Source organism: Camelus bactrianus, chromosome 7 (genome assembly GCF_048773025.1).
Source record: "Camelus bactrianus isolate YW-2024 breed Bactrian camel chromosome 7, ASM4877302v1, whole genome shotgun sequence".
NCBI lineage: Eukaryota > Metazoa > Chordata > Mammalia > Artiodactyla > Camelidae > Camelus > Camelus bactrianus.
The window spans coordinates 2,457,477-2,485,043 of record NC_133545.1 but is presented as its reverse complement, the minus strand read 5'-3'; the positions used below and the strand labels follow the sequence as shown (position 1 = coordinate 2,485,043).

Here is a 27,567-nt window from a genome sequence, read left to right as displayed (position 1 = left end):
TGTTCCGTATCTGGAACACAGTAAGCTCTCAAATATTTTTTTGAAGAAAAGTAGAAAGGCTAAACTCTGCCTTTGCCACTGAAGGAACTGAGAAGAACGGATGTGGAGGTGAGCGGTGAGGTCAGGCATACAGTCCCTGTGGTTCAGGCCTTCCTGGGATGCTTTAGACTCAGCCACTATGCAGGAGACTGAGGACGTGAGATGGGGGGGGGGGGGCAGGGCACAGCCACTCAAGGAATGACAGCAATTTAACACCAAAATGGTGGAAGATTCACCAAAATGGTGGAAGACTCAACTCCCAGTTAGCCTTAAGGATTGAGAGGTTTAACTTCTAGTAGACCTCGAGCTTCATTATATGCTCAGTGTAACAGCATTATAAATAACACGCCCGCAGGCGTCATGACCGCCCCAAGGCTAACCGCAAAAGGCCAAAGAATGGGCGGTGGCCCATTTCCTGGGAATCTCAGCCCCTCCCCCAGGGCAGTTGGAATGGTCCCACCTGTAGGCCTGTGAAGCTACTGAGACCACAAAAACTGACAACAACACGTCTAGTGGCCCTTTTTCACGCTCTCCCCTTTGGAGACGCCCGCATTCTGTCTATGGAGTGTGTACCTACTTTTACTTTAACCTGAGCACCCAACTCCCACACCTCTTTCCTGGCCTTTCTCTTGCCTCACACTATGCAGTACGTGCCTCTCTAAATAAATCTACCTTTCACTCAACGGTGGCTCGCACTTGAATTCTTTCCTGCACGAAGCCAAGGACCCACACTTGGCAGGGCACGTCCCAGGGGCTCAACCGAGACCTGGGACTCGGCCCTCCTCACGCCCCACATCCGTTTTCCTGCAGCAGAAGCAGGGTCCTGGGCATCTGTGCACTGCAGCAGTCGGTGCGAGTTCAGCACTGAGTCCAACATGGAACCAGAGAGACAGAGCTGAGTGGCTAGAGTTACTGCTGGTCCAGAATGTGACCTGGGGGAGGGGGGTGCAAGGAGACAGCCTGCTGTGCTCTGTTCTGAGGCGACACATAGGTGCCTCGAAGGATGATGAATGGATAGTGGCCACAGGCAGGGATGGTACAAAGATATAAATGGCTAAGATAGGTCAGCACCAGGTTCCAGCATACAATCTCCAGAGGAAAAATGGGACCAGTCCCTAATCTGAGGTCAGTGGGCTGGCAAGAAAGCCATCCTAGCCATTCCACAGCAGAGACAAGAGCAGGTCCAGAGGGCACCTCCTAGGTCGTGAGCCCACCCACCACCAAGAGCGCCTTCTCCAGAGGAGCGGGGCGGGGCAGGCACGCACGCGGAGTGCACCGCACCTGCCTGCAGAGCCTGAGCCTGCCGGGACTGCGTACTCCAGCTGCAGCAGCCACACAAATCCAAGCGGCCGGCACACTGAAAGATGTGGAAGGACGAGACATTTCGTCCCATCTTCGCAGCACCCTGCTCCTTGCCATTCCTCCTTCTCAATCCTAATCGTCCAACAGTGGTTCTAAACAATACCGCCGATCTCGCCGCTAATTTAACCGCAGCTTCCGCAGACCTCAGGAGAGATGCTACAATGAGCAATCTCAGGGCGACACGAGATTCGGACTTGCCTCAATCGAAACAAGTGTTTGCAAACTTTTTCTGTAAAGAGCCAAAGAATAAATATTTTAGGCTTTGCAGGTCATACAGTCTCTGTCATTGTTACGGAAATGACAGGCCAGTCAAGAAACAAGCACCACTTGGAGGGTTGGAGTACTCAGATGTATTACACCGGCGGGCTCAGAGGGGCTTCTGCTCCTAAGCCCTGAGCACCTCCAAGACGTGCACATGAGGTTTTATAGGGTTAAGTACAAGCTTGGGGTGTTCTGCCAATAGGCATGGAACAGCTTTAGCAGCATCATTATCACAAAAGTAGAGGCAGGGAGGCAGCAAACCAACATTTCAAGGCCAGATATGTCTCTTTGAAAATCCAGCTGGCTAGCAAAACATGAACAGGGAATCAGCAAACTGACACTTACTAATTTAGATTTACGAGTTAGCCCAGCAGAACTCAGATCAGTAATCTGACACTTGTTACACTTAGATTTGTGACTTAGCTTGTTAGCCCAGCTGGGCTTTTCCTTCACATCATAACCAGTAACCTTGTCACTGGAGCACCAGGGCCGCCAACCACAACACAAAATCAAAGTGGCTGTGTTCTAGTAGAACTGCATGTGCCATTTTTTTATTTAGTTTCCACATACAAGTGGTATCATATGATATCTGTGAAAACAAACTTGTGGCTGCCAAAGGGGAAGGTTGGGAGGATAAAGTAGAAGTTTGGGATTGGCAGATACACACTACTATATAAAGAACAGATAATCAACAAGGACCTACTGCAGAGCACAGAGAACTATATGCAATATCTTGTAATAACCTATAATGAAAAAGAATATATACACATGTATATAACTGAATCACTATGCTGCACACCAGAAACACAACATTGCAAATCAACTATACTTGAAAAAAAAAAAAAAAAACTACTTTCCAGTCAAGATGGTGGAGCAGTAGGACCACGAGCTGGCCTCTCCTCGTGACTCCAAAACCACAACTGAATGCCAGAAAGACTGGAACCTAGTGAAAAAGATCTTCTGCAACTGGAAACATAAAGAGGGATGCGCGGCAGGACTGTAGGAGGGGGGTGCTTGTGATACAATTGGGCCCCATACCCCCCAGGGTGGGCGAGCCATAAGCTGAAGATTTGTTAAGCCGCAGAGGCCCTCCCACAGAAGTGAGAGCTCTGAGCCCCACGTCAGGCCCCCCAGCTGGGGTTCTGGCATTTGGAAGATTAAGAGACCCAGGACACCTAGTTTTGAAGGCCAGGGGGCGTGGCTCCGGGAGCCCCAGGGACTGGGGGAACCGGAGACCCCCTTCTCTCGGGAAGCGCACGTGGAAACTCGCGTGAACCGGGTCCAGGGACGGAGGCAGTGATGTCACAGGAACCTGGGCCAGGCCTGCCTGCTGGATCTGGAGGGTCTCCTGGGGACATGGGGGACGGCTGTGGCTCACCCAGGGGACATAAAAGCTGGTGGCGGACATTCAGGGAGTGCTCATCTACATGAGCTTTCCTGGAGGCTGATGTCTTGACTGGATCATTAGCACCAAGACTGAGCCCCACCCAACAGCCTGTGGGGAAGCCTTAGGCCAGTCAACACACAGGGTGGGGGCACAGCCACACCCACCAGCAGACCTCCTGAGCCACAAAGGCTTCCAGACACAGCCCTACCCACCAGAGTTCCAGGACCAAGCTCCACCCAGCAGTGGGCAGGCACCGGCTCCTCCTGCCAGGAAACCTGCACAAGCCTCTAGTCCAGCCTCACCCACCAGGGCAGGTACCAGAAATAAAATAATCCCAAAGCCTGTGGAAGGAATCCACAAACACATAGATAGACGATATGAGGTGGCAAAGGAGTATCTCACAGGCCAAGGCACAAGATAAAATCCCAGAAGAAGAAATAAGTGATGAGGAGATAGGCAACCTATCTGAGAAAGAGTTTAACGTAATGATGGCCAAGATGTTCAGGGAACTCAAGAGGAGTATAGATGCACAGAGAGAAGTTTTTAGCCAAGAACTGGAAAATATAAAGAATACGCAGAGTTGAAGAATAAAATCACTGAAATGAGTAACACACTAGAATGAACCAAGAAGAGACTGAATGAGGCAGAAGAATGAACAGATCAGTGAGCTAGAAAATGGCTTAGTGGAAATCACTACTGCAGAACAGAAAAAAGAAAAAAGAATGAAAAGGAATGAGGGTAGTTTAAGAGAGCTCTGGGACAACATGAAGCGCTCTAATATTCACATCATAGGGGTCCCAGAAAGAGAAGAGAGAGAGAGAGGACCTGAGAAAATTTTTGGAGAGAGAATCACTGAAAACTTCCCCAACTTGGGAAAGGAAACAGTCACCCAAGTCCAGGAAGTGCAGAGAGTTCCACACAGGATCCACCCAAAGAGGAGCACACCACAGCACACAGTCATCAAACTGACAACAATTAAGGACAAGGAGAAAATATTAAAATCAGCAAGAGGAAAGCAACAAACATACAAGGGAGCTCCCATAGGTGATCAGCCGATTTCTCAGCAGAAACCCTTCAGGCCAGAAGGCAGTGGCAAGGTGTATTTAAAGTGATACAAGGGGGAAACTTAGAACCAGGAATACTCTTATCCAGCAAGGCTCTCGTTCAGATTTGATGGAGAAATCAAAGCTTCACAGATAAAAGCTGAACGATTTCAGCACCAAACCAGCTTTACAACAAATGTTAAAGGACCTTCTCTAGTCATCAAACTACAAGAAAAGAGAACAAAAAGAAGAAAGAGAGAGAAAAAAAAAAAAGGACCTACAAAAGATTGCTTTGGCCGTTCGGGGTCTTTTGCGGGTCCTTATAAATTTTGGAATTGCTTGTTCCCGCTCTGTGAGGAATGTCGTTGAGTATTTTGATGGGGGTTGGGTTGGATCTGTGCGTTGCTTTGCGCAGTGTGGCCATTTGGATAGTGTTGATTCTTCCAATCCAAGAGCACAAGAAATCTTTCCATTTCTTTGTGTCATTTCAGTTTTCAGAGTATAGGTAACCTCCTTGGTTAAATTTATTTCTAGGTATTTTGTTGTTTTGGATGTAATGGAGATGTTTATGCCAGTTATAAAATTCTGGTTTTTGAAGTGAAAAAAAAAAAGTGAATGAAGGGCCTCAAATGGCAAACATCCTTTCTTACGGGTGCGTTGTATTCCGTTACATATATATATGCAGCATCTTCTTTATCTATTCAACTACTGATGTGCACTTAGGATGATTCCGTATCTTGGCAATTATAAATAATGTTTATATATATACACTTGATATACATATACATAAACTAAAAAATACATGTGCAGTAAAAAAATTAAATATCAAGCCATGAAAGCCGTGGAAGAAACTTAAAGGACACGTTCCTAAGTGAAAGAAACCAGCCTGAAAAGGCCACAAACTGTACGACTGCAACCAAAGGACGTTCTGGAAGAGGCACAGCTACAGAAACAATAAAAAGACCGTGGATTCCAGGGGTCTGGGGAGAGGGAGGGAGGGCGGGCTGAGCAGAGGGGGCACAGGGGACTTTTAGGGCAAGGAAGTTATTCTGCGATACCACAGCGGCGGCTGCATGTCATCACGCATTTGTCAAAACCCACAGGATGTACAACCTCAAGAGTGAGCCCTCATGTAAACTATGGACTTTGGTTGATGATAATGTGTCTTTGTTGGTTCATTGATTGTCCCAAATATGCCACACTGATGCGGGATGTTGAGGGTAGGGGAGTATATATGTGTGGGTGGGGAGGGCTCTGTGCGAACTCTCTGTATTTTCTGCTCAATTCTTCTGTAAATCTGTAACTGCTCTAAAAAAATAAAATCCATTAATTAAAGAAACTATTTATGGACACAGAAATTTGGACTTCATACAATTTTCACACATCATGAAGTATTATTCTTTTGACTTTCTTCCATCCATGTAAAAATGTAAAAACCACTGTTAGCTAGTGTGTCACACAAGAATAGGTGGCAGACTTGGCCCACAGATGAATTTTCTCAACTATGATCTAATCTTTAAAATCTCTAAATTTCTTGCTTCCTGAACTGTTCCCTTGCTGTACCTTTTAATAAAGGCCTGCTTTCTGTCTTTAACTTTCCTGAAATGTTGCACTTCCTTCCAATGTATGGTGATACTGCAGTCGGATGCCAGCCTCATTTTCTTTATTCTCCTTTTGGCAAGGAGTCCTAGGGATTTTTTTTTTTTAATCTTCAAAATTTGTTTTATTAGGTTGTATTTCAGAGTGGACATTTCAATTCTCCCAGCTGCCTGGGAGTAGAACCTTTCGAGATGTTTATTCAGATCAATCTTCTATTTCAGAAAAACTTCCCTGAATTAAACTCTACGTAATCTCTTCCATCGCCTTCTACCGCTGAAGGACTCCACCTGTCCGCACGTTGGGCCCTCTTTGCTGGGATTCTATGTCGTGGACTCTCTTTGACCAATTCCCTTTTCTTCTTCCCCTGGGCATTTCTTATGCTTCTCTGTTATGCTCCTCGCTGTGCTTTTGGTTCTGTGTCATCTCCATTGCTTATCTTTGTAATTCAGTATTCATCTCTGATCTAACTTTGTCTTTTTCTTCTTTTCCTTTTCTGAGTTTGATCAGTGCCCACTTTGAAGGAGAACTAATAAAACGGCCACATTCAGGCTGACAGATTGCTTATTCTTACACTTGCTGTTAAAATGTTCAACTGACCTACTGACCGGTTGCTACTCACAGTTCCAGGCCCATTGTTAAAATAAAGCTGTTAATTTTGCTGTTTCTGCTTCACTCCAGTCATCAAAAGGGATACTCATACTTAGTTTCTGAGTTGTCTTCTAGGGAGAAGGTCACGAACTGTAACCTTACAAAACAGGCCAAATACGAAGAAGACCACACCTTGGGCACTTGCGAGATAAAGAGATCGAAAAAGTGACAAGTGACAACCGCTAGCCTCTGTAGAACTGGTCACCTGGAGACACCATGAAACCACTCTGAGTCTCATGGGAAGAAAACGATTCTGTTGATTGTTACGAATGTTTTATTGTTCGAGCTATGGCTGTATAATCACCCCGCCCCATCCCCAAGTGGGGTTCACGCTTTTGAAGGCACTTGCCTGCTGTGAGTCCCCTTTGCCCGGCAAAGTAATAAAGCTGTTTCTTTTCTAAGCTCCAAGACCCTGTCTCTGAGTTTCAGTCCGGCTCATCAGGGACAGGGGCTGATCTTTTGTCAACAACTTCAGGCCTTAATACTTTCCTGTTTCCGTTCTGAGTTTCTGAGTTTCTGACTCATGGTGATCTCATTTAATTACATATAACTTACATTAGATTGTTATGGTTTTCATGGCTTTGCATCAGCTAAATGTCTTACACCAGAAAAATACCCAAATGGAAAACAGAGCTGAGAGTATAAGTAGGCAGCTCAAAAAATTACGCATCACCAATACTATGTGATTTATTATAAAGAACAGTATGTTATTTAAATAATACTCAATCTTTTAGTTAAGAAAAGAATCAGCAAGTTGAAAAAATTGTAACACATTGGCAAAAAGGAACCCTGCCCAGTGCTGGGATGGTCACAAGTATCCTCATTCCCAGCTGATGGGAGTGGAAACCGCCTCAATACTCTTGAAGGTCCACCTGGCTCCTTTCTAACAAATGCTTGAACACATGTACATTCTACTTGTTCCTCCCACCCCCACACTGGGGACGAGTCCCCACGAAGCTCAGAAAAGCTTTCCATTCAGAAAAGAAGGCATATTTGAGAAGGTGGTGGTTGTGTCTGAGGACTCTGATACCAAGTCCGGCTAAGAAACTGACCCGGAAATACTGACGTCTTCAGGAAGCTATTTCTTGGGTTCCTTGTTTGTTTTCAGTTTTGCTGGAGGGGAAGAATGAACTTCACTTAGCAGGGTGGGATCTTTTATTTGGGAAGAGTCTTCAGCTGAGCCTTGAAAAGTAACATCTTGTTCTGAAGTGAAGTTAGTACCTAGGAGTTGGAACTATCTTACATCCTAATGCAAGATCATTTCTTTCTAAGATGCAGAGATCAAGGTTCTAACAGGATTTCGTTTTTCCACGCTGAGGGCTGGGGAGAGAACGGAAGAGGTGGAGACCTGCCAACCGAGACGCCTGTTTCATGAAGTCAGATCAAGCCCCTGAGATGTAAGATCGAGACAAGACTCGTCTCTATGTGGGGTCCCGTGTCTGAAGGCACACGGCCAGCGGACTCTGAAGTGGTGACAGGACCTAGTGTTTAGGAGAATTCCATCGGAGGGACGTCAAGTCTTCAAAATGTCTTGATGAGCCCAGCCTCAGTGGGCTGTGACATGAGGAGTCAAGGGAGGCCAGCGTCCACGGGGGACGGCAGATGGGCACAGCGCCGGGCAGCAGAAGCGCAGGAGGCAGGGTGCCGTGACACCACGTGCCCGGCCTTCCTGGGGCTTGTGTGACCCTGCTCTGTTCACTTCTGTTGCTGAATGCTCTGACACACTTGCTATACGTCCTTGAGAAAACCACCTGGATAGCCATCAACAGCAGAAAAACTCATTTCATTTACAGCATCAAACTCCAGTGCTCAGGGCTAGGATCCCAAGTGCTCAAACCTTCAATTCAAAAAAAATCCCATCACAAAGGCTCTGTGAGTTCCCCGCAGGGTGATTCTGTGACTAATTTCCTGGAGCAGGACACTGACCCCACAGGGAAGGGTCTGGGCGTGGCTATCCAGCTGTCCATTCGAACCGCTTCTGCTCCTGTGTCTTACCGTGGAGGAAAGCCCATAACCTTCAGGCAGAATGAGGGAAATGTCATCACCTGCCGGCCCACATCCACTGGACCGAAGTGGACGAGGTGAGATGTGCAGGCGCAGACATTCGCCCAACAGGATGGGGACGGAGGCACTAGCGGAGAAGGGACTCCCATCACACGACATCGCAACACCAGAGCACTCATCACAGCGCTGTTTTAAGAACAGAGAAAAGTGGAAGTAATGTTGTTATTAATCAGTAGGGAATTTGATGAGAGAACGATACATACAATGGAAGGTCATGAAGCCGTCACACCGCGTGTGAATTACAGGAAATGAGGACCACGATGCGTCTCTACTGAAAGAACTGACAAGAGCTTACAGTATGACACTACTTCTGATTTGAAGTACATATTTATGCACATAGGGCTGTATATCCTAGAAAGTTATAAAGCGAGACATACAGGGTACTGATCTCTACATGTAGGATTACAGGTGACTTTTTATCTGAACTTTTAAAATATCTTCTGACATTCTTGCGGCGATCACGATTTAGAATCAGAAACAAAGGTGTTTGCAATTTTGAGAGCTATAGAAGCTGGAGACAGAGCTAACTTGTACGGGGCAGAAAGCTTCCTTATGTATGTAAAACAGACTAATTTAGCAACAATATTTGGCCCCACAACGACAAAAGCAGCCAAATGTTCCTCTGAGAAGTTTGGCTGGGAAGCAATGCTTCTTTCCTGATGACTGCCGCCTCCCCCAACCCTGTGATTTATTACAGTAATGAAGGCTTGTTGCAGAAAATTCCAACAAAGTGTGTTTTATTATCTTGCACAGGGTGATCCAAGCAAGGCATGCAGCTCCCCATCTGTCTGCTTCGGGTACTGGGACGTCCAGGGGGAGGGAGGGGGTTCTGATCCTGCTCGCCTGTGCAGCCCTGTTGATGGGTAGACAGTACAACGTGTGATGAATTATTCATGGAAGAAGCTGTGAGACCATAAATATTCAAAGGGATACATCTGGTTTCCCTGATGCTCCATGTAGGGCAGAAGAAGTACATTTTTATGAAGTAGAACAACTTGTCAAACCCAAATCTCTTCCTGCCTGGGCCCAAGCTCCACAGGAGAAAAGGCTCTTCTGACACGTCACGGGAAGGCCCAGCTGAGACTCGCCGGTGCTGAGTGCGTGTGCAGGGCTTTGCCTGGATAAGAGGCTGCCGACCAACAACTCCAGCCCTGCTCCCCTCTGCAGATTCCAGGCCGTTCTCAGGGTCTGGGGTGGGGAGACACTCCCCACAACACTTTTATACACTGAAAAACGGCCTTAAGACATCAGTTGAAGCCATAGAAGGAGAAAAAGGAGAAGAAAGTGTCCCCAAAGGGATCTGCGGTCGGGGGAGAGCATCTCGGTGTAGGATGGGGGCCTGGGGCCCCACCAGGACACTGACAAGGCTGCTTCCTCCACAGATCCCACCCCAGAAAGAGAATGAAACCTGTCCTGACACCAACGCCCTCAGCCACCGGGCCTACCTCTGCTTTAACATCCACCTGCGCAAGAAGGGACCAGAAGGAACAGTCTGAAGGACCCAGCGCAGGGCAGGCGAGGCTGCTCCTCACTGCACGTGCGCCAGGGGGTCCTCCGATGGACGCTCTCCGACTAACTCCTCACCCGCCCTGCACCACACGCAGCCCTCCAGCCCAGCCCTGATGGACGGGATAGCTCCTAAACCGGCCCCTTTCCAAGGTGCTTCATAAAACCCCTAATTCCAAGAAATGTTAATAGCTCCCACATGAACATAAGCGTTCTGTATCTACAGACAAGAAAGTTCAGGAAAAATTGAGTAAAATGACCTTCTTAAGTTTCTGGGAACAAAACCTGTGGAAACACACACTGCGAATGTCTAAGATTCTGTAAGGGACTCTCCCCTAGGGCACTTCTGCAAGGTCTGGAGACAGTTTCTGTTGCTAAAACTGGGGGCCGGTGGGGGGAAGGGGTGCTCTGGTGACGTGGGGTGGGTTGAGTCTGGGGATGCTGGTAACAGCCCAGGACGTGCAGGACCACCCCACCCGAGGAACTGCTGGGGCTCACAGGTCAGTGGTGCTGTGGCTGGGAAACGCTGGCCTAAACGTACTGACACGTAAGCCCCCGCCCCGGCCCCGGCCCCGGCCCCACAGAGCCTCTCAGGCGACCAGCTCCTTCTATGATTCGGGGTGGGGGGGAACGCACGGGGCTCCAGAGGGATGAGAACACAGCAGGCTGGGTGTGAGGCCCTGGGGTGGGGTCTGCACACCCAAGACCTGGGAGCCACCTGCTCAGAGAGGACCGGCAGCCCATGCAGGCTCCCCTCTGGGACCCTCCTCCACGCAGCCTCTCTCGTGACACGAATCTCAGCAGACTGTGATGTCCCTTAGCCAGGTGGCCTTGCCCCCCATCCTGCTAACGGCCCGCACGGACTTCATCTTCAAATATGTGAGTGAGGGCGTGAGACTTGAAGGATCTGGAAAAGGCATAGCAGCAAAGTCCACATATGGATAATAAATGTTAAAGCAGACGTAGCTGGTTGCGGAACACAAGACCTTATAAATCAATGACCCCCTCGCCAAAACCCAAGATCTCAACCTGGAGGTAACTGACGGCCTCTGAGGAGGTAGGAATTCTGTACACTGAAGAGATTAGAGAGTAAACTGAGATTCGTACCGGGCTCACAGGATGAGCGAGGATGCAGGCATTCCAGGGCGACAGGTGCCAGGACGATGGGTCTACGGTACGGACCAGCGGGAAGGCCTGCGCATCAGCCCACGGTGGGAATGATGCATTGTATGAAGGACCTGGGAGATGAAACTGGGGGGGAGACAGAGGACTCCTCAGTGCTGGTCGATAACAAATTATTTTTGGCCAAGTTTTTTTAAAACACTGGAGTACTCATGACTAAAGAATACAAGGCTGGACTGGCCCAGGGAGCACCGCTGAGCTGATGAGTATTAAGACCAGATCGTGGTGTTTTAGTTACTTCTGAAGACAGTTAACTACAGAAATATGAAGCTACGGTACAATTCTAAGAAGGTAACAGTCTTCCCTTACCAGTTAGTGGTTACTGAAGTTCTAGACTCAAACATTCAGTTGAGTTTGAAACTTTCATTTTAAACCTATTAATCTGTCTTCAGTCGACTTACTTGAAATCAGAGACAAAACTTTAAATTTTAATTCATGTCTTTGTCCTGTCATTGGGCAAAGTTTTCACTTATTTTTAAAGTCCAAGGGGAAGGCATGCAGATGAATATTGTAAGTTACCCAAAGAAATGAAAGTTCTGTTATAGGACAAACAGGCTTATTAAAGACAGCTACTGAACTGCCCCATTGATGAAGAAACTTATTAACAAATGACAACCAATGATAAAGTATTAATTTTGATCAGCTCACTAAGCCGCAAGAAAACCCCAGTTATGCTTAATCCTTTTCCTTCCAGCCCACCTGCCTACCTCCCCACCAACCGCTTTTTTTTTGTCTAGGAGAGCAAATCTCATCGTGTTCTGGAGAAAGCCCTGGGCAATCACCAATGAAAGGTCAGTGATGCAGATGTAGGTAATGAAGGCCCTTCACAGGAGATCTTGGTGGACAGATCATTGCCCAAGGGGAGCTCGAGGTCCCATCACTGCCGCCCTGTGACAACCAGCCCGGTCATGAGGAGAGCCCACCTCCCTCCAAGACCGAAGGTTGCAGCAACTGGAGACCATTACTCCACCTGCCACATCCACCTTCTGGCAAGGGGACCCTCCAGAGCCTGCTGCTTGTCACCAGGGCCATGAGCCAACAATGGCTTTACCATTTGCAAATGTTCACAACACAGAGTTCTGCAGGTGCCCGCCCGACGGCCTCAGTGCTGCCTCCTGGCCCACACGGCCTTTATCTGGCCCTCTGGGAGAGTTTGCCAGCCTTGCTCGAGAGGGCTCTCTTGGAGATTATTATACAAATGTGACATGAGATGGTTAAAGACCGATGCGGCAATTAAACCGTGACCCTGGGGTCATTTCACCTGCCGGAGGGAAACCGAGGACAGCAACAGAGAACCCTCAAACTAAACACAGACACCAAGGTCACGTGGGCTGGCGCCATGAGAACATGGACCAGGGCCAGTGGTGCGCCCACTAACACGTCAAGAGGTCGAGTGCCTGCTGGTTCACTGCTATGACTCAGTGCCTGGGGCAGTGCCCGGCACTCAGTAGAAGCCCAGGAAATATTTGTTAATGAATAAATGGTAGCCAGACTCCCGTTCCCCTCGGCAGCACCCTGCGGGAATTTTATGTTATGAGTGAGCACATGTAAATTAAAATGCGTAAGGACATGGAGCATTTAAGGTCAGCCCTTGAACTCAGATGTGCTCAAAACATCACTTTAATTACAGTTCAAGTCCTCTTTCCTCGGGTGGGTGGCGCCCTTCAACTGCCAAGCTACAGTGTGGTTCCAGAGTCTCGTCCAGCGCCGCAGGGAGGGGAGTGGGCCTGCCCGCCTGGCCTCAGCCAGGGTCCTTGCGGAGACGCGTGAGAGCCCGCATCCGGGGTATGCCACACCCTTCCCCTCCTGTGACACGCTCGGGACACGGAGACCCACATTCCTTTCCACCTAGATCTGCGGGTCTCAGCCAGAGGGACAAGTTCACGGCGCCTGGAGGACTTTCTAACAAGGACTGATGCCTGAGCTTGCCCCTCTGACTTCAAGTGCTCTTGGGTGTCGATTTCTCTTTATTGAGGTGGAATTCCCACAGTGTGCGATTAGCTACTTTGAAGTGAACAACTCAGCCACACCTAGTGCTGAATCACCCGCATCCAGTTCCAAAACAGCTGCATCTCCCCCGAACAAACCTTGGACCCATCACGTGGTTAATCCCCACTTCCTCTCCCCTCTCCCCTGGGCAACCAATCCACCTCCTGCTTCTGCACACCACGCCACACGGACCACGCAGCACGGGCCCTGCCGCCCGGGGCCTCTCACTTTCAGCACAAGTTCCTGGTCCACCCCTGCTGCTGCGGGCGTCCGTCCGTCCGTCCGTCCCTCCCTCACGTGGCTGAGTAATGCTCCAGCGTACGAGCACACCGCAGTTCATCCATCCGTCTGCCGACGGACGTTTGGGCTGCTTCCGTCCTTTGGCTGCTGCGCGCAGTGCTGCTGAGGCGTCCGTGAGCATCCGGCCACGAGCACTTGTCTGAGTCCCTGTCTTTGGTTCTTTCGGGCATGTGCCCAGGGTCGGAATCTCGGAGACCTGCAGTAACCTTGTGTTCAACTTCCTGAGGAGCAGCCAGGCTGTTTCCACTAGGAGGAACCGCTTCACGCGCCCACCAGCAAAGCAGGAGGCTTCCTGTCTGTCCACGTCCTCACCAGCACTTCCTCTGCTTTGCTGTTTCCTGTTCGTTCAATTTCTTGTTCCAGCCCTCCCAGCAGGGGAGAAGTGGCACCTCACCTGTCACTGGGGTTTTGATTTGCGTTTCTCTGATGCCTCAGGACGTGAAGCACCCTTTCACGTGCTTAGTGGCCATTTGTATGTTTTCTCTGGAGAAATGTCTCTTCACGTCCGTTGCCAGGTTTTGCCAGTTTTTAAACTGGGCTGTCTTTCTGTGGTGAGTTGCAAGAGTTCTTTATATTTTCTGCATAACAGACCCTTTCCAGACACATGATTTGCCAATATCCTCTCCCACTCTACAGGCTGTCCCTTCTCGATAATGGCCCTTGCTACCCAGAAGCCTCTAATGCTAATGACATCCTACGTGCCAGGTGTGCTTTCATCATTCGTGCTTTTGGTCTCGTATCTAAGAACCCGTCAACAAATCCAAGGTCCTAAGATTTACCCGTGTTTTATTCTGAGTTTCCTGATTTTAAAGCTCTTGTATTCAGGTTTTCAGTCCACTTGGAGTTAATTTTTGTGTATTCTGTGAGGTATGGTCCACCTCACTTTTGCATGTGGATGTCGTATTGTCCCAGCAGCTTGGACAGACTTTCATATGACTCCTCCCAGGAGATTAGCCAGTTGAAAGAATCACTGACTGCTGACCAGCTGCGCGACCCAGCGACACCTGCTGCCTGTCCCCAGTCTGCGAGGCTCACTCCTCCCACTTCCAACCCCAGCTTCTTACAGTCTCCCCGACCACAGAAGAATTTTTCTAGTCTGGGGACGGGGGAGCTCTGGGCTAAGCATGAGACTGAGACAAGCTGTCCACACACACTGCCTGTGGAATTCAGGCCCTTGGGGACAAGCCTGGGAGATTTAGGGCTCTGTCTGCTTTCAGTCTAAACACATCGTTCTCGAGACTCCTGCTGGTTCTGAGGCTGTCATTCGCTGAACAGCTTCTTTGCTGGACCCGTAGGCCACGGTACCGACTCCGGCCACCGCCCGGCACCAGCGCCCGGCTCTCTGCTCACAGTGCATGAGATGCCTTCCTTCAGTTTCCTACGAATGAGCTCCCCTTGCTGCAGGGGCTCCAAGCCCCTGGTCCGAATTAGCAGAGAATCGACTTACAGAAGATTGTTTGACAGTAACATTACGGTTTACACTTTCAAAATACACGACAGTTCCCGTCCACGTTCTCATTTCCGGAGAACTCACGAGGCAGGTCTGGCAGACGCTGGTTCCACCCTGCGTGAAGGAAAAGTGATTCTGACGTGAGTTTGGCCTGTGCTCCAGCCTTGCGCTCCTCCTGCTGTGTGACTGGGAGCACGCCAGGCAAGCCTGGGAAAGAGCTTCGGACCCAAAGGCCCCATTAATCCAAGTACTGACTGGTCCTGGAGGAGGGCGAGCAGCTGGGATGTGAGATCAGGCTGAAAGAGGAGGAGCACGGCTCTGAGCAAAGAAGGCTCCGCCCTGCAAAAGCCGCAAGGGGAGGGGCCGGGTGGGCAGCACCTGGTACCTGGGGTTACCTTCGACTGTGCCCTCTGTTAATGGAGCCACTACCTTATTTCCCTTTGCGGACAAAGACTCAATCTAGAAACTTCTATGTGTTTTGCAGCTCTGAGAGTCCACCACTGACTGCCTTGTCACTAATCATGCACGACCCGATGCTCAGATAACTAAACTCAAGCACTGCCCAATCCAGTCTGCCCGGCGTGTACACTGCTGCGGTAACCAGAGTTCTACACTCGCGTTCCAAGCTCTTACCCCAGTGCTGTGTTCAGCAAGGAGCTGCAAACCGCGTTGATAATTATTCCGCCTTCGGTCTGCCTTCTCTTTGGGCTCGCTGACCCCGTGAAACCAGTCTATTTTTGCCTTCCCCCAAAGAATAAAGGGCCCTCTCACCACTGGAAGGTAAGCTGACAGTTCAGTCAGATTTCTGGGAGCTGCTTCTCAATCCTGAGGGAGCAATTAAAACTCCAGAGGGGCAGCCACCAGTGCTGGAGAGGCTCCCCCAGGAGAGAGTGCCGCTCCCTGGCAGGCTGAGGGTGGGGGGACGCAGGCCCCGGGGCCTGCTCACGTGGCCCCGGCAGGCTCAGTTTGGCAGACCCGACCCAGAGTTCTCTACCTTCACACGCATGGTCGCTTTGTGAAAATGCTTCCAACTTTGGGGCATGGGAGCTGTCCTGGTCCCCGAGGGCCCGTGGCCTTCAGTATGGTCTGCACTGCTGGGCAGGCACCGGGCCGCCCTTCCAAGTGCGGGGGGCGCGCGGGGCAGGCAGCAGCGATGGCCAGGGGCAGGTGTGCGCGGCACAGCTGGGTCAGGCGGGGTGGCACACGGGGGCTCAGGTTCCCAGTGCAGGGGGACTGCCAGGCCGAGGCTGCAGAAGCGGGGCAGCCCTGCCGGGGGTCCTCAGCCCGCCCGCCCGCTGACCGACCTCTCAGAGCAGCCGCGGGGCGTCCTGGTCCCGCCGCGGGCCTGCAGCACCCTCTGCTGAGAGACTGAGCGCTGTGCTCGCGCTGCGGGGAGGCGCCTGACGGCGAGCACGGTTACCACAGAGCAGGACCAGGGCGCCGGGGGCGGGGAGCGAGCAGCAGATGCACCGCGGACAGAGGAGGCTCCTGCACACGTGAGCACCAGCCTTGGCGTCAGGGATGTTTTTATTTGCTTGTCTGTGAATTTCCCTCAACCTCTGCCAGTTTTCCATCGATTCACGGAGTCTTTCTCTGTCCCGGCTTGTGCTCCATCACAGCACAGAGGAGAGTCCTCAGGCCAGCCTTTTGGGATTAACCAATATCAGACTGACCGTTGCTCAGGACGTTCCAAGTCTGAGCCATGTTCTCAGGGCTCAGCAGAGAGATGTTTTGTCTGAGTCCAACCACGACGTGACGCTGAACGTCAGCCCTGCCAGGGGGATGAGGGAGAGGAGCGTGGCTCCTGGCCCAGCGTCTGTGCAGTCTGCACGCACCTGCCAAGGTTCCAGGAGCCGGGCCTGGGCAGACAGCAGCCCTGCTGGGCCTTTGTCTGGGGTGCGGTGTGGCAGCGGCTGCAAACCCCCCAAGCGCAATTCAGCAGCCACCTGTTTCTCTGGGTCATTGCTGCTTCGTTTTCTGCCCTTTCCTTTGTTCAGAAGCATCTGTCCCTCGCAAACGCCATCTTACTGGCTTGTACTGAGCCCGTGGCATTTGGAATTGCAGCAGCGTCTCAACATCAGACACAGATGTGAACACATTTCTGAATTAACCCTTCAGCGAGCTTCGCGGGCTTCAAAGTCGAGGGGCAACGCCTCTTAAAGAGAAACATCCTCATGACAATCTCCCTGTCCAGAAGTAAAGGTGACATAGGACGTGAGCAGTGATTTACAGACGCTGAAGCGGACAGAGACACCTCTCCTGCTAATAAAATCGAGCTAACTTGGAAAATGAACACACACGTAAGGGTTCACAGTCTTAGCGGTCGTCAACGCCTCTACCCAGCCCACTACAAAAAATGGTCAGTTTATACTGACGCACACTCAAACTGTTTTTCTTTCTATGATACACTGTGGTGTTCTTTGCACATCAGCGTATAAAGAATTCCACCTTTGTGTGAGTGCGTGTGCAACGTGGGCACACCCTGCACTACAACGTTCTTCGTTCTGTTGATGGGCACTCACACAATAAACCATCCATGATTCCTGGAAGTAGAAATCTCTGGTCGCTGAGTATGAGTGAGAATCAGTAAGGATGACAAGCTCGCCCTCCGGAGCGCTGCGTCGATTTACAATCCCACGACGGCAGAAGGCGGAGCAGTCATCATGCTTTCAAATCTGTGCCAATATCAGGGGCGAAAAATGAAATCACAACACAGTTCCCTTTGCATTTCTCGTCAGGAGTAAAATTGAGTGTCTTTTCCTGTTTCATGTGCCTCTTTTTTTCCCTCAAGCTCTTCTCGCTTTTGAGTCCTGGGTCTTCATTTTTATCAATTTGTGGACACTCTTCATTTAGTATGAAAATTAACCCCTGGTCTGGGATATTACTCGGAAGTGTCTTTCCCCACTTTATTTGCCTTTCGACTGTAAACAGGGAACAAATTTCGGCATGGCAAGAGCACCATGAGTAGTCAGATTTCTTCACCTTTAATTTTACGGCTTCTGGGTTTCATGTTCTCAGGCCTTTCAGCTCCAGGCTAGGAAAGCTCTCCCAGAGATTCTTCTGGTAGTTGAAGGTTTTATTTTTGCCTCTAGATTTTTAATCCATTTGGAATTTATCCCGGAGTCAATTGTCTTACACCTGCTTACCCATTTTTCCACTGTGGTTGCTTTAAAACATGTCCATAAATTCTCCGACCCTCCTCCCTTCAAAAGGTGGAGGCTAACTCCTCTCACCTTGGGTACAGGTCAGACTTAGTGACTCACTGCCAGTTAAGAGAACGTGGCAGAAGTGAGGGTGTGTGGCTTCTGAGACCAGGTCATAAAGGAGACGGCAGCTTCTGCCTGGCTCGCTCTCGGGTCACGGTTCAGGGGACAACAGCCACCATGCTGTGAAGACACCCGAGCAGCCATGTGGAGAAGTCCCACGGGAGGAGCTGAGGCCGCCAGCCCACAGCCAGCCATCAACCCGCACACGTGTGAGCGAGCAGCGGAAGCAGACACTCCAGCCCCAGGCTCCAGCTGAAGCCCCCCGAGCCAAGAGCGGGACTGAGCCCTGGAGAGACCCCAAGCCAGAGCCACTCAGCTAAGCCCCTGGTGAATTCTTGCCCCACAGAAACTGTGGGAGGTGATACATGTTCAGCGAGGTGTGAAGACACAGGCTGCGGGGACGAGCTCTTCTGCAGCAGGAGGTAACTCACACGTCTGACAAATCGTTTCCTGAACAATCTACTTCCCTGCTAATTGTACTAAGTTCCTGCACGTATGTGGACCTATTTCTGGATTATCTCTTACGTTCTATTGATCTATTCCACTGGGGGGGGGGTGCTGATTTAATCATAAAGCCTTTCAGTTTTAACGTCTGGTATAGGACAAATCCTGCCTACCATCCTTTGTTAATCCAACCTCAAAATTATATTATTATGATTACTGGAATTGACTTTATAAATTAAGTTAGGGAGAAATGACACCTTATGATGTTGTTGTAAACCAGGTCCCCCAAGAAACACGCTAAGATGAAGATGTGCATGCAGAAAAACTTCTAGGGTGTGCTCCTCAGGCCAACACCTTTGAGAGGGTGAGGGACTCTCCCAGATCCATGGAACAGAACAGAACTGGACAGAGAGAGGAGCTGAACGGCGGCAGAGACCTCAGCCGACCCATGGGGGCTCTGAGCTCGGGCTGGCCCTCCACGGACGTGCACAACCGCGGCACGTGGGGCACGGCCCTTGTACCCTGCACTGGCCAGTCACTGTTGACAGCTGTCCTCAGGGAGAAGGGCTACTCCTGGGCAGGGCAGCGCCCTCGGGACAACTTGAGGACAGAAGCTCCAGGCAACACTCCCAGCAGCTCAGGAAACCAGCGCCTCAGTCCTGACGGGGAGATCTGGGCGGTACGCACACGGGCCAGGCGTAGAGTCTTCCTACCCAAGACCACGGGACAACTGCCCTTTCGGTGAAGTGTCCTCTGTAGCCCTCAGGGGTATTTTAACGCATCCCTGGTACAGACCTTGTCAATTACTTGTTACATTTATTTCTCATAATCTCAAGTTTTGTGTTGTCAGTGTAAACAGGATCATTTCTCCCAATTAGTTATTTATCGTGTTTGGAATGTGAAAACTATGATCGCTGCACTACAGGTTTGTGCCCCGACGCCTTACTAAATTCTCTCGTTCGGTTTCGGGTTTGGGTCCTTGGTTACACACACATGACCTACAAAAACCCAACTTTATATGGGTTTTGGGGTTGAGATAGATATATTTTGTCATGTTAAAGAAATATCCTTGGTGACTTTTTAGAAAATGAATCCACATCTGTGCTTTACTGCTTCCTCAGCTTTATCCTAAATCTTGTCAAAGATGACAAATCATGAACTTTTTTTTTAAAATTCAGGACTTCTGATTAACTGCACCAGTGATCACCTTGAAATAATACAACACAGGAGATGAAGGGAGTTGAAAACTAGGTTCTCGCCCTGGTTCTGCCCTTGATGGGCCAATGGTGGCCACTCACGCCCCCTTTGGCGGCTTGGGTCTGCCAGCGTGAACCAAGGGGAGAGATGGTGGTGGAGGCAGGTAAGATTTGGTTGAGAGACAGGAACCCCCAGCCGTGCGAAAAGGGTACAGACGCGGGGCAGCCAAGGGAATGGGTTATGTCCGCTGACTCACGGAATCCTAATTTACCATTTCTTTAACCCTCAATTAGTGAGAAACACCAGATTATAATTATACTCTCAGGGTGTGAAGCACTCCCAACAGGAAGCAAAGATGATCAGTGATGCTTGGAAGTCCCCAGGCTGTAGCTCACCCTAGACCCTGCCTTGCGCCCAAGGGCAAACTGTCCCTCCCCACCCCCCGTTCCCCGAGAAGCACTGCAGACTACAGTAAAATTGGGGGAATTAAAACAACAGCCAACGGGGTTTGTCTCTCTTGTAATCTATAATGGAAAAGAATCTGAAAAAGAATATATGTGACTGAATCACTTTGCTGGACACCTGAAACTAACACAACATTGCAAATCAACTAAACCTCAATTTAAAAAAAGCAAAAGCAGGATCTGCTTCACCTCCGTGCTCTGGTTCCTGTAAGGAAGAGAGAATTGGACACTGAAAATACCAGAGACACGTGTTCCCACTGCGTGGCTGCTCTGACTGAAGGGTCCCCAAGCGTTTCCCTGGAAGCCACACTGAGGGGCACAGACCTCCTGAATGAGCTTTTCCACTGGTGTCCGCTTCCCTCTCCCTTCTTAGAGCTTAGAACATCCACACAGACACTTCCATGAATCTTCCCGGGGCACTGCTTTGTGGAATGCGGCCTCTTCACATTTCTCTTCCTAATACTTAGGAATAACTGTTGCGTACAATGTGCAGACTGGTGTCTCCTTCCCTGCGGCGGGGGGTGCACACATGTGCACACGCGCACCTGCTCAGACACACCCGTGCGCACACTTTACCAGAGGCGCAACGACAGTACGCATGTGAGAGAACACAGCCTGTGAATTTCGCTGGTATTGTAAATTTCACAGACATGAAAAGTTGGGCTCTTTTGGGGGCTGTGCTAGTTGAGAACATAAGAAAGCTACAGAGAGCATTTTAACATGAGCTCTTACAGATTACTTCTTGAAAGAAACCTTTGGACACTCAGAACTTCCGGTTAAACTCAGCCTGCCGCCTCTGCCCCCTCGGGGCTCTCCCCTGACAGGGGGCTGGTGACTCCGCCGGGCCTTTCCACACCGGGTTCTGTCTGGCCCCTCCGAGTCCAGGGCTCACGCCCTCAGGCCCTGGACACCCCTGTGGTTGGAGCAGCCCAGGGAAACCCCTGTCGACCAGCCCAGCAGAGCAGCCCTCGGCTCCAAGCATCTAAATCATCTGACCCTCTTCCCAGAAGGAAAACCTCCTTCCATTACAGAAATCCGGAAGAAATTCTGAAAGACCTCTCAGAACTGCACACATTCCTCCTGGTTTCACCAAATACTGTCCACTGTGTGCTCTGAACGCCTCCCTGCATCCCACGAGCACGCAGTGAACACCGAGCGAGAGGACAGCCGGTCACCTCTGTCCCAGGATGTGGCGCTGAGTCTGGCCCCCAGAAGCCTGTCCTCCGGGGAGAGCAGGTCAGGGGGCCGCACGTGCCGGCTGGGCTGAGACCCCAGAAGGGGCAGGCCTTCCAAACCACCTTCCTGAATAAATGATGGATTGAGCAGACGGTGCCAGCACTGTGCTGAACATTTTCCATAAATTACCTCATTTCATTCCTTTCAAGACATTTGAGAAACAGGCAGATTTACCCCCATTTTACTGCTTGGACTCAGGCACACCAGTGATACCGGCGTCTCAGACTGTGACAGACACGAAAGCCGAGCGCTTCGGGGAGCATCGCGGCAGGTGCGCAGTGCAGGGAGCCTGCAGGGGTGGTCCCAGCAGAGGCAGAGGGGCCCCCACCCGCAGAGTGGCTCAGATGTGGAGCTTGCTGCCGCCACACCCCCAGCAAGAGAGGAAGAAAAGTCCATTACTTGCATGAATGAGGCCTCCTTCGGAAGGGTCCAGGTGCCTGAGGGGGCCAGGAAGGAGACCGGCCTTGGTTCTGCTTTTTTTTTTTTTTTTACTGTATGTTAATTTATTTTTTTATCTTACTGGAGTAAGAACACTTAACACGAGATCTACTCTTAAGAGGTTTTAAGTGACAGGCAGTCCTGTTGTCGGCACCACGCTGTCCAGTCTCTATAGCTGAGGCCTCCTGCTCGACTGAAACACTGTACCCGCCACAGAGCAAACCCTCCCCTCTACCCCGGCCCCTGAAAAACCACCACCCCACTCTGACTTGGTGAGTTCGGCTATTTTAGGTACCTCTTATAAGAGGAATCACGGAGCACCCGTCTCTCTGTGACTGGGCTATTTCACTTAGCATAATGTCCTCAGGGTTCAAGCACGTTCTTGCAAATAGCAGGACCTCCTTCTCTCTTTGAAACCTATTTTTCCAGTTTTATTGAGATATGTACATATATATAATAATTGACATACAAAGTTGCATTAGTTTCAAGTGAACATAATGGTTGGATATTTATATATATTGCAAAATGATCACCACAATCAGATAGATTAACTTCCATCACCCCAAAGAGGTAAAACATTTCTTCTTGTGATGAGAGCTTTCAAGATCTACTCTCTTAACGCTCAAATGTTCAACACGGTTGTTTAACTACAGTCACCACGCTATGCATCACATCCCAGGGCTTACATATCCTGTAACTGGGAGTTTGCACCCGTTGGCCCCCTTCACTCATGTCTCCCACGCACTCCCCCCAACTCTGGCAATTACCAATCTGTCCTCTGTGCCTATGGATCCAGGTTTTTTCAGACTCCACATATTGAGGGAGATCACACAATGTTATAGTACTCATCTTCCTCCGTCTCACTTCTTCACCTAGCATAACGCCCTCAAGGTCCATTTATGATGTCACAAACGGCAGGATTTCCTTTTTTAATGTCTGAATAATATTCCATTGTACAATGTACATTCCATGTTTTTCATCCCTCTCCCCACCGTCCCCCTTTGGTAACCATAGATTGTTTTCTACGTTGGTGAGTCTTTTTCTGTTTTGCAAGTAAGTTCATATCCCACACTTTTAAAATCCATGATCCATCAATGGGCATTTGGGTCTTTCTACCTTTTGGCTCCTGAGACGAGTGCTGCCATGAGCATGGGTGTACAAACACCGCTTTGATCTCCTGATTTTGATTCTTCTGGATAAATGCCCAGAAGTGGCACTTCATTTTCAGTTTCGGGAGGACCCTCCATGCTGTTTTCCAGAGCAGCTGCCCCACTTTACGCCCGCACGGACAGCGTACAAGGATTCAGTTTCTCCACATCCTCGCCGACACTTGCTGTCTCCTGCTTTCTTGATAGCAGGCATTCTGACAGGTGTGAGGTGCCACCTCCCTGTGGTTCTAACTTGTATTTCTCTGACGATGAGGGACACTCAGCACTATTTCATACACCAGTTGGCCTTCTGTGTGTCTTCTTTGGAGAAATATCTATTCAAGTCCTTTCCCCCTTTAAAAAATCAGGTTATTAGTTTTTTTGCTATTGAGTCCGAGAAGGTCCTTATATGTTTGGGACATTAACCCCTTAACAGGTATATGGTTTGCAAATATCTCCCCCATTCAGTAGGCTGCCTTTTCTTTCTGTTGATTATTTCCTTTGCCTTTTGGTGGCAGTCGGTCTTCAGTGTTTCGCTGGTTCTCTGTAAAACTATTTGCACCAAACTACATTCCCACCAGCAGTGTAGGATGGTTCCCTTTTCTCCACACCCTCTCCAGCATTTATCCTTTGTGGACTTTTGAATGATGGCCATTCTGAATACTACTCTTCCATTAAAAACAAAACAAAATAATGCCATTTGCAGCAACATGGATGGACCTAGAGATAGATCATAATTCTAAGTGAAGTAAGCCAGAAAGAGAAAGAAAAATACCATATGATATTACTCATATGTGGAATCTAAAAAAAGGGGGGGGACACTATGAACTCACTTACAAAACAGAAACAGACTCCCAGACTTAGTAAACAATCTTAAGTTACCGGGGACAGGGGGTGGGAAGAGATAAACTTGGGAGTTTGAGATTTACAAACGCTAGCCACTATATATAAAAATAGATTTTAAAAAGTTTCTTTTGTATAGCACAGGGAACTATGTTCAATATCTTATAATGACCTTGAACAGAAAAAAAAAGAAAACAAGTATATGTATGTACATGCATGACTGGACATTGTGCTGTACACCAGAGATTGACACGTTGTAATTGACTGTACTTCAATTAAATAAATAAAAATAAAAATAAAAAAACATTTGCAAACCCTCCCCTTCCTTCCCCTTCTCCCCTGCCCTGCTGTGGGTGCGGGGAGAAGTGAGGTAAGGCGCCTCCCTCGGCAGACAAGCTCCTGGTGCCTGACCAGGACCGGCTGCCACTACTTAAATGCTGCAGTGTGATGTCGTTTCTGTGAACACACACGCCCAGTGGCAGCCAACGCCTTTTCTTTAGAACTGACATTCTCGCACGTCTGCTCGAATGGACTCCATCACTGCTCAGGTTTTGAAGAGGTGAGCGGTAAGTGAGCCCTGGGCTCACGTGCACAGAGGAGGCTGAGCACGGCACGCCTGCACTCGGAAGCGTGAGGAAGGCCCAGTGGGCACTGACTGTCCCACTGGTGGCCTTCTGTCTCATCTGTGCTGTATGCCTTCTGAGCAGAGCGACTCTCACTTCTTGTCTAAACCAGGACACTTTTAAGACTGAAAGGAGCATGCCTAAGAATTATGCTGGGACAGCACGTGAGAACGAGGGCTGTCAAGACCCAGACTCCAGAGCAACTCCAGGACGTCCTATAGAACAGTGTGCAGAATTAACCTTTACCTGGAAAGTGAAAACCAGTCCACCAGCAATGGCCTCCCCACCTTCCCTGTGCTCCCTGAAAAAGCTGTGCCGGGCAGGGCTCTGCTGGGCCCCAGGTTAGGTGCAGGTGCCAGTGGAGGGGCACTGCTCCAGTTGGTGACTTCTGTGTAGGGCAAACGTGGAAACGTGGCCCTGTCAGTGGGGGGACATCAGGGTGCTAGGCAGAGTGTGCTGGGGGTACCTGGCTTACAGGCTTAAGGGACCCAGGAGCCTGGAGTCCAGGCCCACAGAGGACCAAGTGCCCAGGCCGGGAGCAGCACCCAGTGTCTGGTCTAGTGGGGCGCCTCCTGCTGGGGGAGTGAGAGAAGTTTCCCCCTACTCTCAGGGGAGGGGGGGGGTCCCACATGACCCAGAACAAGCTCTCAGGGTCCCTGTCAGATTCTCTGCATTTCAGAACAAGTTTACAGTAAGAAATGCAAGACAGAAGGTGAAGCGGGCAAAGAGGAAGAGAGAGGAAGGGGTGGGGAAGCGGTCCAGAGCTGGTGAGGACTGGGCTGGGCAGAAGTCAGCCTGCTTTAGCGACAAACAGTGCGACCGGGCACATCAGGCATGAAGACACTTATTGGAAGGGCCTAGAGGGGCTGCAGAACTGAGAGCCCCTCTGGAGAACCAGGCGAGCAGGCGGAAGGCCGCAGGGCGCTCGAAGGTTCCCAGCGCTGGGCGCAGGTCAGCTCCGGCTGTTTCCTCAGTCTGCTCTCACTGCGCTCCAAGCTGCAGGACAAGCATCCTGTTGACCCGCTGGGCCACACGCCCACTCCTGGCCGCTGGGTAAGAGGATTTGATGGCAGCTCGGCCTGAGGCACCCACCGAGACAAAGACGCTGCTTCAAAGAACACCTGGTGCTCCATCCAACAGAAGCGAGAAGGCGTGCTAAGTGGCCCCACAAGTCGCATCCATTCCTACCAGCGTTTCTTTCTTTGGGAGCAGTGACTCCTGCGCGCGAGGGGTCCCGCAGGGGGGGGGGGGGGCGGCTGACCTGGAGCAGCTGGTTGCAGAGGAAGCTGCAGAGGACGAGGAAAGTGGAGGAGTCTGGGCGGGGAGCAGAGGACGGGTGGTCGCAGCCCCGGCTCCCCGCAGGGTCAGTGCGGTTGGCCGCGCCCCCTTCTCAGAACTTAGAGCTTTGTCCTCCGTGGGCTGCTGCCACTCTGATCCGGATACCTCTCCCACCTTCCGACCTCTTCTTGCTCCTGCAGGCCCTTCCTCCTTGCCCTGCCCTTGACCTTCGCTGTTCCCGAGTCCCACCCCCAACAGTGCCTTTTTCCTTCTCACCCTACACTACCTCCCCGGGGCTGGGGGCTCTCTGGAAGCTTCCGTCATCGCCTCCCGGCAGAGACCCAGCATCAGCGTCCAGCCCATGTACCCTGCAGAGCTCGGACCCGCCCAGGCCCCCGACGTCCCGGGGCCGGCGCCGCACGCAGCACGTGCCCGGGAGCTCCCACGCCCTGTTCCAGCGTCTTCTCCCCCCGACACGCGACACGCGGACGCTTCCCTGCTCCAAGTCCCAACCCCTGGGGCCTCCCCTCGGGCTCACCACCGACTCACCGACTGGCCCTCCTTCGTCCGCCTCTCTGTACTCGCGGCTCTGGCCACCCACACGGCCGTCCCGGGCGGCGGTGGGCTCTGCCCCTGGCCCGGCCGTGCCCACGCCGGGGCTCGGGGGTCCTGCGCCCGCTCCGCGCGCAGCCCTTCGACGCGAGCCGGGAGGCGCTAAGGCCCCACTCGCTGGTGGCCTTCCACCTGCGCACCTTGAAGGGGTCGGTGAGTCAGGCCGCGAGCCAAGCACGGAGCCCCCCGGGTTTGTCCCCCAGAGGGCTTCCTCCCGAGACAGCCAGGGAGACAGAGGACAAATCTCTAACCTGCCTCCTGAAGGCAGGCGAGGGGCTGGGGTGCTGGGGGACAAAGGAGCGGGTCGAGCTGAGACCGGCAGGTGGTGGGTGGCGGGGTTGGGGTGGGGGACTGGAAATGGGAAAAAGCCAAGGGCGTCGTGGTTCTGCGCAGGCGCATCCGAGCCGCAGGCGGCTCCGCGGAGGCGGGAAGCACGTGAGGCGGGGAGGTCCCGTCCGCAGACGTCACAGCCCCGCCCCGCATGCCCAGCTCGGGGTGGGGCGGTCCCAGCAAGTCTTAGCGAGTTGGAGCTCCAGCTGGACCGAGCTGACTCCCAGTTCCTGTAAAAACCCTCATATAAACATCTTCCTGCTTAGGCTACGTAAGGCTAGGAGGACACGAAAACTTTTGTAAAAACAATTAAAGTGAGCTTGCTCCATGAGCGCGGGGCAAGGCTCAGTGTCTGTTAAGCAAGTTACGGTTGAACGGGTCCAAGTGATGGCTGCCCTGGCTTTCAGAGGCCAAGGTCCTGACTGGCCGAGCTCCTGGTGCCTCCTCCAAAGCGCCCTTTCTTTTCTCTTGACCGGTCTTCACAGCCTTTCTGCTTGTGCGGACAATCCGCGGTCCTCTGTGTGTAAAGCTCAGCTCCTGGGAACTCGGCTCAGACGGAGGTAGTCCCCCCAGGACGGGCTTCTGTCCGCCAGCATGCGCACACTCAGGCAGTGGCCACACGCCGGCCATGCGCACGCGCGCTCGGGCACACAGGGCGTCCTCTCGGCCTGACCAGGGGCACTTCACAGAGTCCCTGCCCTAATGTTGCGATTGCTCTTTATTTGTCCGGGTCCCCACCTGGAGGCATAGGCGGTGTCTCATTCATCTTTAATGCTCAGGGCCAGCACAGGGCCTGACATAAAGGGCTCAATCGATGTTAATTAAACGAACCCTGGCTGAACAACGGCTGTTTAAAAG

General features: G+C 51.0%; 1 long non-coding RNA gene across 2 annotated transcripts in view; it reads right to left on the bottom strand.

Moving 5' to 3' along the window:
* Position 1: 1 nt before the first annotated feature.
* Positions 2 to 27,567, bottom strand: part of LOC141578098 (uncharacterized) — a 78,931-nt gene continuing 51,365 nt past the window's right edge. Inside the window, exons 1-3 of one of the 2 annotated variants that reach the window (XR_012507978.1) lie at positions 26,317 to 26,710; positions 11,017 to 11,160; positions 2 to 9,256 (exon numbers count right to left, since the gene is read on the bottom strand). This is a non-coding gene — a long non-coding RNA (uncharacterized LOC141578098). Of the gene's footprint in view, positions 9,257 to 11,016; positions 11,161 to 26,316; positions 26,711 to 27,567 lie in introns of those variants that run through there. The other variant, XR_012507977.1, reaches the window with a different exon arrangement.